The 16249-nt window shown below is 46.2% G+C and overlaps 1 long non-coding RNA gene across 1 annotated transcript in view; it reads right to left on the bottom strand.

Annotated features, from left to right (window-relative positions):
* Window positions 1-4157: 4157 nt before the first annotated feature.
* Window positions 4158-16249, bottom strand: part of LOC143997808 (uncharacterized) — a 38140-nt gene continuing 26048 nt past the window's right edge. The window contains exon 4 of the long non-coding RNA XR_013277740.1: window positions 4158-4328. This is a non-coding gene — a long non-coding RNA (uncharacterized LOC143997808). The remainder of the gene's footprint in view (window positions 4329-16249) is intronic.

Genomic DNA, 16249 nt, shown 5'->3' with positions numbered 1-16249 from the left:
GCAAGAGATTTTAGCCTACATTGAAATAATAACCGGAGAAAAAATACCATGCAGCCCGCTGAAATGTTTGTTCTATGGAGTAGAGGAAATAAGTAGTCATTTACAAACGAAAAATAATAAGGAAAAAAGAAAAAGGAAAATGAACTCACTGGTAGTTTATTTGCTTAATGCGGCAAAAGCCTTGATACCGGTAAATTGGACACAAGTTAATAAACCCAATATTAGAGAATGGGTGCAGAGAATTGAACATATTAATAATATGGAATATTTAGTCAAAATGGAGAACAACCAAATGAACAAATATTGGGCAGTATGGAAAAAATGGAGATCATTCAAAAGGACAGAAACTTACATCCAAGTATTAGTAGAATAAATAGAGGAGGAAGGGCCAACAAACATAGGGGGAGGTGGGGACGGGGGGTTAGGGTATATTTCGGGAAAACAGCGAGGAGGGAAGATAGGAAATAGAAGGATGGTAAGCAAGTGGGGTAATAGGCCACGGATCGTACTGTAAAGAATATTTGTTTCGTTCATATGTTTTCTTTTTATTGTATTTGTGGCCTGTTGGTTTCGTTTTATAATATTTTCCTTTTTGATACTCTCCCTGCTTGTAATTTTTAAATGTAAAAATCAATAAAATTTTAATAAAAAAAAAAAAAATGGAAAACATCATTTTGAGGCTTCTGTTTTTCAAGAGAGGAGCTGCGGAGAAGGCAGCCGCCTAAGTGATACATTTCAGAATTGCTGGGCTGTCAGCTTCAACATCTCATTGGCAGCTTCTGCATCACATGGTGGATGATTATCTAGGGGCAAAAACAGAGATGGAGAGCTTTGCAGTCGACGATCCACTGGGTTACTGGGTCATGAGAATAGACCACTGGCCAGAACATGCCCAGAATGCTACTGAACTGCTGGGCTGCCCTGCATCCAGCATGCTTTCTGAATGGGCATTCAGTGCTGCCGGAGGTTTTGTTACTGATCATAGAACGCGTCTGTCCACAGACTCCATGGACCGTCTGACTTTTCTCAAAAATGAATCAGTCCTGGATTACCAGCAGTTCCAAAGCCCCTGATGCCGATGTCGCAGATTAAGTGTTTTTGGGATGCGGAATCTCTGCAGGACTTCTAGGCTGCCTAGTGTTGTGGGTGTTGATTTTATCTGGAAGAATGTTTTTGGTGTAGGTTTCATGGGCACAATCAACACCCAAAGACCAATTTTTCCACACCTGTTTGACAGGTGCATATCTTTGCAATTTTTGACAGCGAGGCCAATTCTTGCTTTCATCAAGAGCACCTCTATAGGGTTACAGTGTGAAGGTGCCACTGACCCCCAAAGAACATTTTTTTTTGCACCCGTTACAGAAGTAGAAATCCAAAGTCTGTGGTAGAGACACCATAATTTATCCAAAAAAACTCGAATCTTGTTCCCAGTGCCCTACACTGTGGCCTCATCATACACACTGGCTCTCAAAGCTATTGCTTACAAAATAAAGAAAGCTTGCAGGGAAAGTGTCATTTTTTGGGGCTTTATAAATGCAATTATTGCTGCAGCACCTTCTATACACAGTACAGATGCACCACTTTACAGATGGACTAAGGGGACCCCCAGGCTCTATATTGAAAGGAATTTTTCATGTTTATGCTTTCATTTTAAGCATCAATAAATCACTGCTCATTTAAAAATAAAAAATTTTTACAAACTTTTTTTTTCATTGATACATGTCCCCCAGGACAGTACCCAGACCCCCATAACCATTGTATGCCCAATTACTTGCATATAAGCCTTCAAAATGGGCACTTTTGATTTTTCATGTTCGGGTCCCATAGACTTCAGTGGGGTTCCCGATGTTCGAAAGTTCTGAGGGTTGTTCCTTATACAAGCTGCTCGGGGCTGGTCAGCTGACCATTTCACACGGACCATTCACATAAGTAGGAGTCCAGGCATGTCTGTGGCCTCAGAACCGCACACAAGGTAATTGAGTTTGACTCAGTACAACATTTCTCTGGGTTTGTTTTAGTGTTACATCACTCATCCTATTAAGTAATACATTTATTTCACATGGGCTCATCTCCATACCCTTCCAGAGCAGTGTGTGGATTGTTAAGCAGACACCAGATTCACATGGTGGTGATCTGGTCTTCACCTGGCTGCTGTCTCTGGTCTGGATGGGATTCCTCACCTCAGTCCTGGGGGGGAGATCATCATCCCTATCCCCCGTCTTCCCTTGGACACAGGTTGGTGGTCATCACCATTGGGCCGTATTGTAAGTTACACACCTTTTATTTTGAGAGATTGTTCTCCGCTTAAAGGATATCCCATATTTATAGATATTCATTTCAGAGCACTCCTGATGATTGGCGTGAGCCATGAAACGTGCGTCGGGTACACATCGATCTGATGCCCAGACAAGCTCGGCTCACCATGAGCAATCGATCGATCATGTTCATTGGATTTTCATGAACGGATGAGTGTTTTTATGTAACTGTAATGATAATCATGTTGTATTTTGTAATCAGGTTGTGTCCGTCACATAACTATACTCCTCGTAGTGTAACTATTGCCCCTCCTCATAGTGTAAGGGGAGACTCTGCCAGGGACCCTGATGTAAGGGGCACCTGGATGTGAGGGGGTTACTAAAACAGGGACTCTATTAGGGGGGCCCTGATGTAAGGGGGAGCCCTGAGGTAAGGAGGGACTCTGATATGGGGACTCTGAGGTAAGGGGGGACTCTGATGGGGGTCTCTGATGGGGGCCCTGATGTAAGGGGGAACTCTGATGGGGACCTGGATGTAGAGGGGGTTACTGAAGAAGGGACCCTATGAGGGGGACCCCAATATGGGGGACATTGATGAGGACTCTGATATAAGGAGAACATTGGGACCCTGATCAGGGGGGCTCTGATGTGCGGGTTTATTCATTCATGAATTTTTTCCGGCTGGTAATTTTTATACACAATTTGGACATCACTGAACGGTTTGGAGGGCGTGCCCTAGGACAACCACATATTCCCAGCATCCTGTGACATCCTGTTGTGGATCTGGGACAGGAAGTGAAGGGAAATCTCCTTTGACCAGGGGCAGACTGACCATTCGGACACTCGGGCACTGCCCGAGGGCCCCATGCCACTAAGGGGCCCCATCAGAGTTGCCAGCCTCAATAAAACCAGGGACAGTATGTAAAAATCTGTGTTTTTTTAAAAATCCCAAGATTATAGCTGCCCCACCTCTCCAGTACCTTTTCAGTGTTTGTATTCTGTGTGTGTATACTGTGTGGCCCCATAATCTCCTATTGCCCGGGGGCCCCATAATCTTTTCCTATTGCCCGGGGGCCCCAATAGTTGTCAGTATGCCCCGGCCTGTTACCCCTCAGTATTCCAACATGATAACCACCCCAAACACACCTCCAAGACCACCACTGCCTTGCTAAAGAAGCTGAGGGTAAAGGTGATGGACTGGCCAAGCATGTCTCCAGACCTAAACCCTATTGATCATCTGTGGGGGATCCTCAAATGAAAGGTGGAGGAGGGGAAGGTCTCCAACATCCACCAGCTCTGTGATGTCATCATGGAGGAGGGGAAGAGGACTCCAGTTCCAACCTGTGAAGCTCTGCTGACCTCCATGCCCAAGAGGGTTAAGACAGAGCTGGGAAATAATGGCGGCCACACAAAATATTCACACTTTGGGCCCAATTTGGAGATTTTCACTTAGGGGTGTACTGACTTTTGTTGCCAGCGGTTTAGACATTAATGGCTGTGTGGTGAGTTATTTTGAGGGGACAGGAAATTTACACTGTTATACAAGCTGTACACTCACTACTTTACATTGTAGACAAGTGTCATTTCTTCAGTGTTGTCACATGAAAAGATAGAAGAAAAGATTTACACACATGTCACCGAGGGATGTACTTACTTTTGTGAGGTACTGTATCTTGACAGATGATTAGATGATTGTTCAACCTGCACAATAGCGGGAGATCCCCCCCCCCCCCGTGGATTGATGTATTTTTCATGTGATGATATCTGATCACCTTCATTCCATTCTGTCCCTTGTGCTGTTATTTCCTGTTCTTTGTATAATCAGCATGGAAACATCTCACATTTATGTCAAAGAACATTCTGAACTCCGAGCAGATAGAAAAGACACAACGAACGCCGATCTGTATTCATTTAGGTATAAATTTTATTATGTAATAAAAGAAATGTTAGTAAAGCGTTATAAGCCAGCGCGTCATTTCCGGAAAGTCGGTCCCTGAAGAGCTTTGCAGATCTATGAAGAGCCAATCAGAGGATGGTAGCGTCCTGGAGAGGGCGGAGTCACGGCTCAAACTCCTGGTAGAAAAGGAAGAAGAAGGTTACCTACAGCGGACCTTCACCCAATAGGAGAAGTTATTTGCACCTGGCTCCTCCCCTTTCCTCCTACACAATTATATTTAACCCCTCCCCCTCTCACACCTATATATATTATTATTACAATTATTTCTTTTTCGCAATCCATACACAATGAAACGCAACAAAACAAAACACACTTTTTTTTTTGAGCAGCGTTATTATAAAATAAATATTGTTACTAAACAATAAATGTGTGAATTTTATTCTGTAATTTGTCCCGTTTAAATTGACACTAAAATTAGGATTCTGGTACAAAGTATCGCAAGTTATTTATAAATGAAATAAAATGTTTCTTTTTTATTTAATGTGCGTTTTTAGCCCAGGTTCACATTGATGCGGTGCGGGAAATGCAGCAAACCCCTCCCCCTCCCCCGTGCTTTTCCTGCATCGCATCGCACTGTCCAATTAAAAGTTAACAACACCCCAAAAGCAGGTGACAAGCACAGTGCGTTTGTATGAAACAAAGGATGAACTGGATGGACTGGATGGACTGGTGTCTTTATTCAACCTTACTAACTATGAAAGGTACCACATGCAGTGTCTGTTATCCTCTTACAACAAAAGATATCACATTTGAGCCCAGCACGACACCTTTCCTGTATGACAATACTCTTGACAACCTCACATAACAATACAGAGGTGTACTACATTAAACCCATCCACGCTACTACCACTTCCTACTGATGGTCATAAAACATGACTGCTCTGCTGCCCTCACTGAAAAGGTACTGCCACAAAGTGATCTGAAAGATGTACCGTTATCTAACCCTGACATGACACTTTTTGTTGATGGTTCTAGTAAGAAAAATCCAGATGGCACAAATGCAGCTGGGTATGTAGTAGTGACACAGGATGAGATTTTGGAAGCTGGGCCACTACCAAAACACAAGTTGCAGAACTTGTAGCACTGACAAGAGCATGCATACTGTCAGAAGGAAAATCTGTAACCATATACACTGACAGTCAATATGCCTTTTCAACAGTACATGTTTTTGCGCAACAATGGAAAAACAGGGGGATGGTCACCTCCAGTGGTAAACCAATTTCACACACGGCCTTCATTCTAGAGTTCCTAGATGCAATCATGCAATACAGTTACCAAAAGATTTTATAATCTGCAAATGTCAAGCACACACAAAATATACAGACCCCATCATAAAGGGGAATAAAAGGGCAGATGAAGCTGCCAAAATAGCGGCACAAGAAACGCAAATAATGACAGAACGAGAAATCCATAGAGATAGATCATACAGTCCTTACTGATATGCAGCAGTATTGACACATGGAGTAACACATGTGTCATACAGGGGGGTGACTGAGATGTTTATTTAAGGTATGTACAGTCTATGGCTTCACTAACTACTAAAAAAAACTTTTTTTGCTGTCAATGCATTATATGGTCAAGACACAATGCTCAGGGAGGCATAAGACCACAGAAAGGGAAATTCCCCCATACAGCAATATCCATTCCAACACATTTGCATGGATTTTATTGAATTACACGAATGTGAAAGGAAGAAATATTGTTTGGTAACCAGGCACCCTGACCAAATGGGTGGAGATATTCCCGACAGGAAGTGCAGATGCACAGACAGTGATAATGGACCTCATCTTCTAATTAAAAATATACATCTGACAGAAGTGATGAGAATTAAAGGGAAATACCATTGTGCCTATCATCCCCAATCAGCTGGATTGGTAGAAAGACATAATGGCATTCTAAAAAGGAAACTGATAAAAGCTATGGAAGAAACAGGTAAAAATAATTGGATGTATTGCCTACTAGCAGCTGTGACCAGCAGGGCAGGACTTAGGGTGGTGAGGGCCCCTGGGCTTGAGCCACTTTTGGGCCATACCTTCTATACATTACCGTATTTATCGGCTTATAACATGTTTAGGAGGGGATTTTAAGGAAAAAAACTTTTAGGAGGGAAGTTTAATTAAAAAAACTTACATTTAAATGCCCATCAATGCAGCCTTGTCCAGTGTTATTTGCAGCCTTGTCATTGCAGTCTTGAAGTTTAAAAATGGCGCCGCCGAGATACAGAGTCCTGCGTATCTCGGCGGCTCTTGGGTACTCTTGAAGTCCCGAGCGGAGCCGATAGTAGTCGAGTGTACTCGGCTCGGCTCACAGTCACGCCCAGTCTCTGTGTTATGTCCATCATAGAGCGGGACTGGGCGTGACTGTGAGCGGAGCGGAGCCGAGCGCACTCGGCTATGTATCTCGGCGGGGCCCCCTGTTGGGTGGGGCCCATGGGCTTGAGCCCAGTCAAGCCCAATGGTAAGTCCACCCTGGTGACCAGTATGTATATCACACCCACAAAAGAAGCTTTAAGCCCATTTGGAATGATAAGGCCATATAAGATACCCTTACAATCAAATGAAACACCTAGTGAGCAGTCTGAGCACACGCCAGCAGAATACATGTCTAGTCTGAGCACACACCAGCAGAATACATGTCTAGTCTGAGCACACGCCAGCAGAATACATGTCTAGTCTGAGCACACGCCAGCAGAATACATGTCTAGGTTATTAATACAAAGACGTACTAATGATTTTGGTTCTGGTCTAGAAGGTCCAATTCAAGAAGATGAAAAGGTGCATGTGGGAGATTGGGGTCTCAATGAACAGCACTTCACATTTGGTGGGAATGTCCAGAGATAAAGCTACATTGGCAAGAGATTTTAGCCTACATTGAAATAATAACCGGAGAAAAAATACCATGCAGCCCGCTGAAATGTTTGTTCTATGGAGTAGAGGAAATAAGTAGTCATTTACAAACGAAAAATAATAAGGAAAAAAGAAAAAGGAAAATGAACTCACTGGTAGTTTATTTGCTTAATGCGGCAAAAGCCTTGATAGCGGTAAATTGGACACAAGTTAATAAACCCAATATTAGAGAATGGGTGCAGAGAATTGAACATATTAATAATATGGAATATTTAGTCAAAATGGAGAACAACCAAATGAACAAATATTGGGCAGTATGGAAAAAATGGAGATCATTCAAAAGGACAGAAACTTACATCCAAGTATTAGTAGAATAAATAGAGGAGGAAGGGCCAACAAACATAGGGGGAGGTGGTGACGGGGGGGTTAGGGTATATTTTGGGAAAACGGCGAGGAGGGAAGATAGGAAATAGAAGGATGGTAAGCAAGTGGGGTAATAGGCCACGGATCGTACTGTGAACATTTGTTTCGTTCATATGTTTTCTTTTTATTGTATTTGTGGTCTGTTGGTTTCGTTTTATAATATTTTCCTTTTTGATACTCTCCCTGCTTGTAATTTTTAAATGTAAAAATCAATAAAATTTTAATAAAAAAAAATAAAAAATGGAAAACATCATTTTGAGGCTTCTGTTTTTCAAGAGAGGAGCTGCGGAGAAGGCAGCCGCCTAAGTGATGCATTTCAGAATTGCTGGGCTGTCAGCTTCCACATCTCATTGGCAGCTTCTGCATCACATGGTGGATGATTATCTAGGGGCAAAAACAGAGATGGAGAGCTTTTCAGTCGACGATCCACTGGGTTACTGGGTCATGAGAATAGACCACTGGCCAGAACATGCCCAGAATGCTACTGAACTGCTGGGCTGTCCTGCATCCAGCATGCTTTCTGAATGGGCATTCAGTGCTGCCGGAGGTTTTGTTACTGATCATAGAATGCGTCTGTCCACAGACTCCATGGACCGTCTGACTTTTCTCAAAAATGAATCAGTCCTGGATTACCAGCAGTTCCAAAGCCCCTGATGCTGATGTCACAGATTACGTGTTTTTGGGATGCGGAATCTCTACAAGTCTTCTAGGTTGCCTAGTGTTGTGGGTGTTGATTTTACCTGGAAGAATGTTTTTGGTGTAGGTTTCATGGGCACAATCAACACCCAAAGACCAATTTTTCCACACCTGTTTGACAGGTGCATATCTTTGCAATTTTTGATAGCGAGGCCAATTCTTGCTTTCATCAAGAGCACCCCTATAGGGTTACAGTGTGAAGGTGCCACTGACCCCCAAAGAACATTTTTTTTTCACCCGTTACAGAAGTAGAAATCCAAAGTCTGTGGTAGAGACACCATAATTTATCCATAAAAACTTGAATCTTGTTCCCAGTGCCCTACACTGTGGCCTCATCATACACACCGGCTCTCAAAGCTATTGCTTACAAAATAAAGAAAGCTTGCAGGGAAAGTGTCATTTTTTGGGCTTTATAAATGCAATTTTCTTGATCATACATCACGGGACACAGGAGCTTCATTACATAGTGGGTTATATAGGCACCTCTGGTGATTGGACACTGGTTGACCCAATTAAAGAGAATTCCTCCCCTATATAACCCCTCCCATTTGGGAGGCACCTCAGTTTTTTCGCCAGTGTCTGGTCGATGGTCACGTAAAACTTAGCTCTCTGCGGGTCCCGGCGAGGGCCGAAGGGCTATAACAAACCGGATCCATACCTCGGGCCGATATTTGACTCCCAAGATGGTATGGTACCCGGGCCTCGTCTGCCGAAGAAACGAGGTTCTGCCTGTAAGTCCTCTCCATTGGAAGACTGGGCTCTGGGACAACCAGACTTGGGGTACTGTTGACTCAGGGCGCCCGAAAGTTTCTGGCAGAGCTTTTTACATGGCCCAGGTAGGAGGATCTTTTCGTAAGAACCCCAAATACGCCTGAAGGTTGGCTAACAATACCCGCCGTGATGGGTGAAGGCTGGAATTGGTCTGAGATCAGCAATTCCTGCGGCGGGGAACAGGTAAGAGAAGTCATCCTATATATTTTAATATATGAATGGATTTCTTCATTGTGAGTAGTTGTATGTCTTACCTGGTTTCCACCACTAGATGGAGTAAGAGCAGCCTGATGCATACTTACATGCCTTTCAATACAAACACGCTCAGTGAATGCCTGGTTCTCCAGCTACTCACGTCTCCCTTACAGTTCCTGCCACAAGTTAAGGTAAAAAGGGGTCCCATACAGGTCCAGGGGTCCCACGTTGTTCCCTTTGGGTTCTCCTTCCCCCCCGGATCCCGCGGTCCTCGTGCACACGCGCGGACGCATGCACGCGCGCCGGGCGCGCTCCCGGCCTAATGGAGGAGGGGGGGGTGTGGTTGCCAGCTGTGCACGATTAGTGTGCTCAATGCTGTAGTGCAGGCGCCAAACGGCCGTTTTAAAAAAGCCCAGAGCGTCAGGGGACTAACTGGACACACAGGAGCTGTGGGCTGTAAGCATCCGTGTGGGATTGGATCCAGGCAAACCTTAAGACACCTACTCGGCATCAGGTTGTGCAATTTAAGCATATATTGATTTATTGTGAGACTTTAAGCACAAGTGATTGCATTTGTACTAGTACCTCTGCTTTGTAGCTTAGGACTATGTCTCCTCGTAAGAGGGTTTCAGGGGCAGGTAATAAAAGCACTGGCAAGTCACCGCCTAGGTCCAGGGGTTCCAAGAGTGCCTGTGAATTACCATCCCCCTCTGCAAGACTGGAGCCAGCCTCTCATAACGAGTCAGTGCACCTGTCAGGTTTGCAGCCTCTCCTAATGTCGCAGCCCCGGTTTATATCACTGAGATTCCCTTAGGGCTACATTGGAGGGTTTTGAAGGGAGGATCATGAATTTTATTTTCTGCCTCCCTAAAAGATAGCAAGAAAAGGGGTAGATCCCCTCCCTCTGCTGAAATCCCTCTCTCAGACAGTTGCTCTGAAAATGAGGAGGGATCCCTATCTTTGGATAGGGATCATGAGCAGTCGGATGAGTCAGAGGAAGAGGAGTCAGTCCCCTCCTCCCAGGCACTCAGAAAGCAGGTGCAGTATTACACTGAATTGGTGCGTACCACATTCAGAATGCCGGCTGCTGAAGTCGCTACATCCTCTGTCTCTTCCCTGGGTATCAGGAAAGCCCCACAGACTGCTTGTTCCTTCCCAATTCATCCTTTAATGGCTGACTTGATGTATGAGGACTGGGGACATCCCGATAAACTGTTTACTCCTCCCAAGAGGTTTTCCATGCATTATCCTATGGAGGAAAGTTTCACCAAGAAATGGGGGGCCCCATCTGTCGATGCGGCTATCTCTTGTGTGAATAAAAACCTAACTTGTCCTTTGGATAATGCGCAGGTATTTAAGGATCCAGTTGACAAAAGGCTGGAAACCTTGTTAAAAGCCTCCTTTTCCTTGGCTGACGCTGTGGTGCAACCTACAGTCGCAGCCGTGGGGTTGTGTCAGTTCCTTCAGGAACAGGTTAAACAAATGTTTGAACTCCTTCCCAGTGAGGAAGTAGAGAAATATGCAGAGATGCCTCACATTTTATGTTTCATAATTGATGCGATTTTGGATTCTGTCCAACAAGCATCACGTTTATCCCTCATGTTGGTACACATGCGTAGGGCTCTATGGCTAAAAAATTGGGCTGCTGAAATGTCATGCAAGAAGCATTTGGCTGGGTTCCCGTTTAAAGGGGAGCGTTTGTTTGGAGAGGAATTGGATAAATTCGTCCAAAATATTTCGGGAGGTAAATCTACACTCCTTCCAGTCAAGAAGAGTAAACGTCCTTCATTCAGGCGTACTCTTTCTCCCGAAGCATCAAGCTCTAAACAGTGGCGACGGCCTTCCCAGCCCTCCTCGGCTGGAAAGCCTCAGGGCCGAGCCCAGGGACAGAAAAAGACTTGGGGGCGGAAGCCTGCCAAGCAGACCTCCAAAACCTCCTTGTGAAGGGGCGCCCCCGCTCGGCCGAGTGGGGGGAAGGCTCCTGCAGTTTGCAGGCGCCTGGTGGGAGGAGATTCAGGACAAATGGGTGATCTCTTCAGTATCTCTGGGCTACAGGCTAGAGTTTCAGGAGATTCCACCTTCCCGTTTTCTAAGGTCAAGGATCCCCAAGGATCCGATAAAGCAGAAACCGCTATTTCTGGCCTTAGATCAGTTACTATCCCAAGGAGTGATAGTAGAGGTGAGCCCGAAAGATCAGGGTTCAGGTTTTTATTCGAATCTCTTCACCGTTCCAAAACCAAACGGAAGTGTCAGACCTATCTTGGATCTGAGAGACTTAAACCGGTTTCTACACATCCAGACCTTCCGGATGCAGTCAATACGCACTGTGGTCTCCTCCCTGCAGGGAGGAGAATTCATGGCATCAATATATATCAAAGATGCATATCTCCATGTGCCAATATTTCCCGCACACCAGAAGTTTCTGAGGTTCGCGGTAGAGCAGCGCCATTTTCAATTTGTGGCCCTGCCGTTCGGCCTAGCCACGGCCCCCCGAGTCTTCACGAAGATTCTAGACCCTCTCTTAGCAATCTTAAGAGTTCAGGGCATAGCCGTCATGGCTTACCTAGACGACTTGCTTCTCGTAGAGAGAACTGCAACATGCCTAAGTCGCAGCGTCACCAAAACGCTAGAACATCTGGGCCGCCTAGGTTGGATTATAAACCTAGAAAAGTCGTCTTTGCAACCGACCACCAGGTTGGATTACCTGGGTCTGATTATCGACACCGCTCAGGGCAGGGTGTTCCTTCCAGGGCCAAAGGCCTTGGCCATTGGAGATCTGGTGCACCTGATTCTGGGCAGAAGATCTTCCTCTATTCGCCTATGTATGAGACTGTTGGGAAAGATGGTCGCCTCATTCGAGGCCGTCCCATTCGCCCAGTTCCACTCAAGGCCCCTGCAAAGATGCATCCTTGCGATTTGGAACAGGAAGCCCCAATCCCTGGATCTTCCTATGCGTTTATCCCCTCGGGCACGCAAAAGTCTTGTCTGATGGTTACAGACCAAAAATTTGCTGAAAGGCAAAACTTTTCTTCCCTTCTCATGGAAGATTGTCACCACGGATGCCAGCCTGACAGGCTGGGGAGCCGTATTGGAGGGAACATGCTCGCAGGGAAAATGGTCTGCGACCGAAAGTCTGCTGCCCATAAATATCTTGGAGATTCGGGCAGTTTACATGGCACTCAGAGAGTGGTCTCACAGACTGCGAGGTTTCCCAGTTCGGATTCAGTCCGACAATGCCACCGCAGTGGCATATATCAATCACCAGGGCGGTACCAGAAGTCTGGTGGCCCAAAAGGAGGTGAATCGCATACTTGTCTGGGCAGAAGAGCATGTTCCGTGCCTCTCTGCAGTCTTCATCCCAGGAGTGGAGAATTGGCAGGCGGATTATCTGAGCCGCCAGCAGTTGTGCCCAGGAGAATGGGCTCTGCACCCCGACGTGTTTCGAGACATATGTTACAAGTGGGGCACTCCAGACGTGGATCTGTTTGCGTCCAGATTCAACAGGAAACTGGACAACTTTGTGTCAAGGACAAGAGATGCACTTGCTCAGGGGTCAGATGCTCTGACGGTTCCCTGGGATCAGTACAATCTGATCTATGCCTTCCCCCCGAGCCCGCTGCTATCGCAGTTCCTGGGAAGGGTCAAGAGGGAGGCAAAGTCGGTCCTTCTAGTGGCCTCGGCTTGGCCCAGGCGATCATGGTTTTCAGAAATCATGAAGTTGGCAGTGGGCAGGCCATGGACCCTCCCTCTCCGGCCAGATCTGCTCTCACAGGGTCCAATTTACCATCCTGCTTTACGCAGTCTGAATTTGACGGTCTGGCTGCTGAGACCCACATTTTTGAGAGGCCGTGGTCCTTCGGGGCCAGTCCTTTCCACTCTGGTCAATGCCAGAAAGCCGGCCTCCAGGCATATCTATTACAAGATCTGGAGGACATATGTTTCCTGGTGTGAACCCAGGAGATGGCATCCTAGAAGGTATGTCATTAGCAGAATTTTGGCCTTTCTCCAATCAGGCCTTGAAATGAATTTGGCCATAAGCACCATCAAGGTGCAGATTTCGGCCCTGTCGGTCTTTTTTTCAAAGATCGCTTGCATCACATTCCCTAGTACGGGCTTTTATCCAGGGGGCTATGCGGATAAGACCGCCAGTCAAACCTCTGGTATGCCCTTGGGATCTGAATTTGGTTCTCTCGGCCTTAGAAGCCCAACCATTTGAACCTTTGCATCTGGCTTCTTTAGCTCTCTTGACAAAGAAGCTGGTTTTCCTAGTAGCCATATCCACGGCTAGAAGGGTATCAGAATTGGCAGCTCTTTCCTGTAAAGAGCCCTATTTAATTATCCATAAGGACCGAGTGGCTATGCGTCCCAACAGGTCCTTTCTACCTAAGGTGGTTTCAGGTTCCACCTGAATCAGGATGTAATCCTACCATCCTTTTTTCCAAATCCTCAGTCCATAGAGGAAGAGTCCTTACACACTTTAGATGTGGTTAGAGCAATCAGTCTTTATCTTCAAGCAACTGCTCAGATAAGGAAAACTGACTGTTTATTTATTCTGCCAGAAGGCCCTAGAAGGGGTCAGGCAGCGTCAAAGTCCACTCTCTCAAGGTGGATCAGACAGGTTATTTCTCAGGCCTATGACTTAAAGGGGAAGATTCCTCCTTTTCAGGTGAAAGCGCACTCTACTAGGGCTGTCAGTGCTTCTCGGGCAGTGCATCACCAGGCCTCCCTGGCTCAGATCTGTAAGGCTGCGACTTGGTCATCAGTCCACACATTCACCAGATTCTATCAGGTGGATGTCAGAGGGCAAGAGGATATCGCCTTTGGGCGCAGTGTACTGCAGGCTGCAGTTTAGGGTCCTCAGGTCCCTGGCGGTCTATATTTATGATCTGTGTCTCCCTCCCCTCAACCTGAGCATTGCTATGGGACATCCCACTATGTAATGAAGCTCCTGTGTCCCGTGATGTATGATCAAGAAAATAGGATTTTTATATACAGCTTACCTGTAAAATCCTTTTCTTGAGAGTACATCACGGGACACAGGGCTCCCGCCCCTCTTGGGTTTTACGTGGTTTCTTATTGCTTTGCTACAAAACTGAGGTGCCTCCCAAATGGGAGGGGTTATATAGGGGAGGAATTCTCTTTAATTGGGTCAACCAGTGTCCAATCACCAGAGGTGCCTATATAACCCACTATGTAATGAAGCTCCTGTGTCCCGTGATGTACTCTCAAGAAAAGGATTTTACAGGTAAGCTGTATATAAAAATCCCATTATTGCTGCAGCACCTTCTATACACAGTACAGATGCACCACTTTACAGATGGACTAAGGGGACCCCCAGGCTCTATATTGAAAGGAATTTTTCATTTTTATGCTTTCATTTTAAGCATCAATAAATCACTGCTCATTTAAAAATAAAAAAAATGTACAAACTTTTTTTTCATTGATACATATCCCCCAGAACAGTACCCAGACCCCCATAACCATTGTGTGCCCAATTACTTGCATATAAGCCTTCAAAATGGGCACTTTTGATTTTTCATGTTCGGGTCCCATAGACTTCAGTGGGGTTTCTTATTTGGATCCGAGCGTTCCCGATGTTCGAAAGTTCTGGGGGTTGTTCCTTATACAAGCAGCTCGGGGCTGGTCAGCTGACCATTTCACATGGACCATTCACATAAGTGGGAGTCCAGGCATGTCTGTGGCCTCAGAACCGCACACAAGGTAATTGAGTTTGACTCACTACAACATTTCTCTGGGTTCGTTTTAGTTTTACATCACTCATCCTATTAATTAATACATTTATTTCACATGGGCTCATCTCCATACCCTTCCAGAGCAGTGTGTGGATTGTTAACCACTTGCTTACTGGGCACTTAAACCCCCCTCCTGCCCAGACCAATTTTCAGCTTTCAGCGCTGATGCACTTTGAATGACAATTGCGCGGTCATACAACACTGTACCCAAATGACATTTTTATCATTTTTTTCCCACAAATAGAGCTTTCTTTTGGTGGTATTTAGTTACAGCTCGGAGTTTTATTTTTTGCTAAACAAACAAAAAAAGATGCAAAAAAAAAAAAAAAAATCATGTTTTAATAGTTTGTTCTAAAATTTTGCAAACGGGTCATTTTTCTCCTTCATTGAAGTGCGCTGATTAGGCGGCACTGATAGGCTGCATTGGTGGGCACTGATGGGCTGCATTGGTGGGCACTGATAGGCTGCATTGGTGGGCACTGATAGGCTGCACTGGTGGGCACTGATAGGCATAGTTAAGGTGGCACTAATAGGCACAGATAAGGCGGCACCGATGGGCACAGATAAGGCGGCACTGATGGGCAAAGATGGGCACAGATAAGATGGCACGGATGGGTGGCACGGATGGGTGGCACGGATGGGCACTGATAGGTACCACTGATAGATGGGACTGATGGGCACTGATAGGTGGCACTGATAGGTGGCTCTGATAGGTGGCACTGCTGGGCACTGATGGGCGGCACTGCTGGGCACTGATGGGTGGCACTGGGGTGCAGCACCTTTGAGGCAGATTGTGGGCACTGTGGGTGGCACTGTGCGTGGCACTGCTGGGTGGCACTATGGGCACTGCTGGGTGGCACTGACGGGGGGCACTTACTTTTTATTAGGGTGGCACTGCAGGGGGCAGGTGGGCACTGGCAGGGGGCAGGTGGGCGCTTGCATTGCTGGCCGTGATCGGGACTGATGTCCCGATCACGGCCGCCGGTGATTGGCTTTTTTTTTTTCTCCTCGCGCTGTCAGCGCGAGGAGGAATACTAGCCGATTGCCGGCTCCGTTATATCACCTGATCAGCTGTCATTGGCTGACAGCTGATCACGTGATAAGGGGTCGGGATCAACCCCTTGCACGGATCGGTGATCAGGCGAGTCTCATGGACTCGCCGATCACAGAGCGCGCCGCGCGCCCCTCAGGGGGCGCGCAGGCCGCTCGTGCGCGGGACTACATCAATAGACGTAGTCCCGGAAAAGTAGGTCCGCGCTAATGCCGTCATTTGGCAATAGCGTGGGTCCCAAGTGGTTAAGCATCCACCAGATTCACATGGTGGTGATCTGGTCTTCACCTGGCTGCTGTCTC

This window comes from Lithobates pipiens, unplaced genomic scaffold, assembly GCF_037356315.1.
Source record: "Lithobates pipiens isolate NorthernLeopardFrog02 unplaced genomic scaffold, aLitPip1_a1.2 Scaffold_19, whole genome shotgun sequence".
In the NCBI taxonomy this organism is placed as follows: domain Eukaryota; kingdom Metazoa; phylum Chordata; class Amphibia; order Anura; family Ranidae; genus Lithobates; species Lithobates pipiens.
Note: the sequence above shows the minus strand (reverse complement) of the source record. Positions and strands in the feature narration are given on the sequence as shown.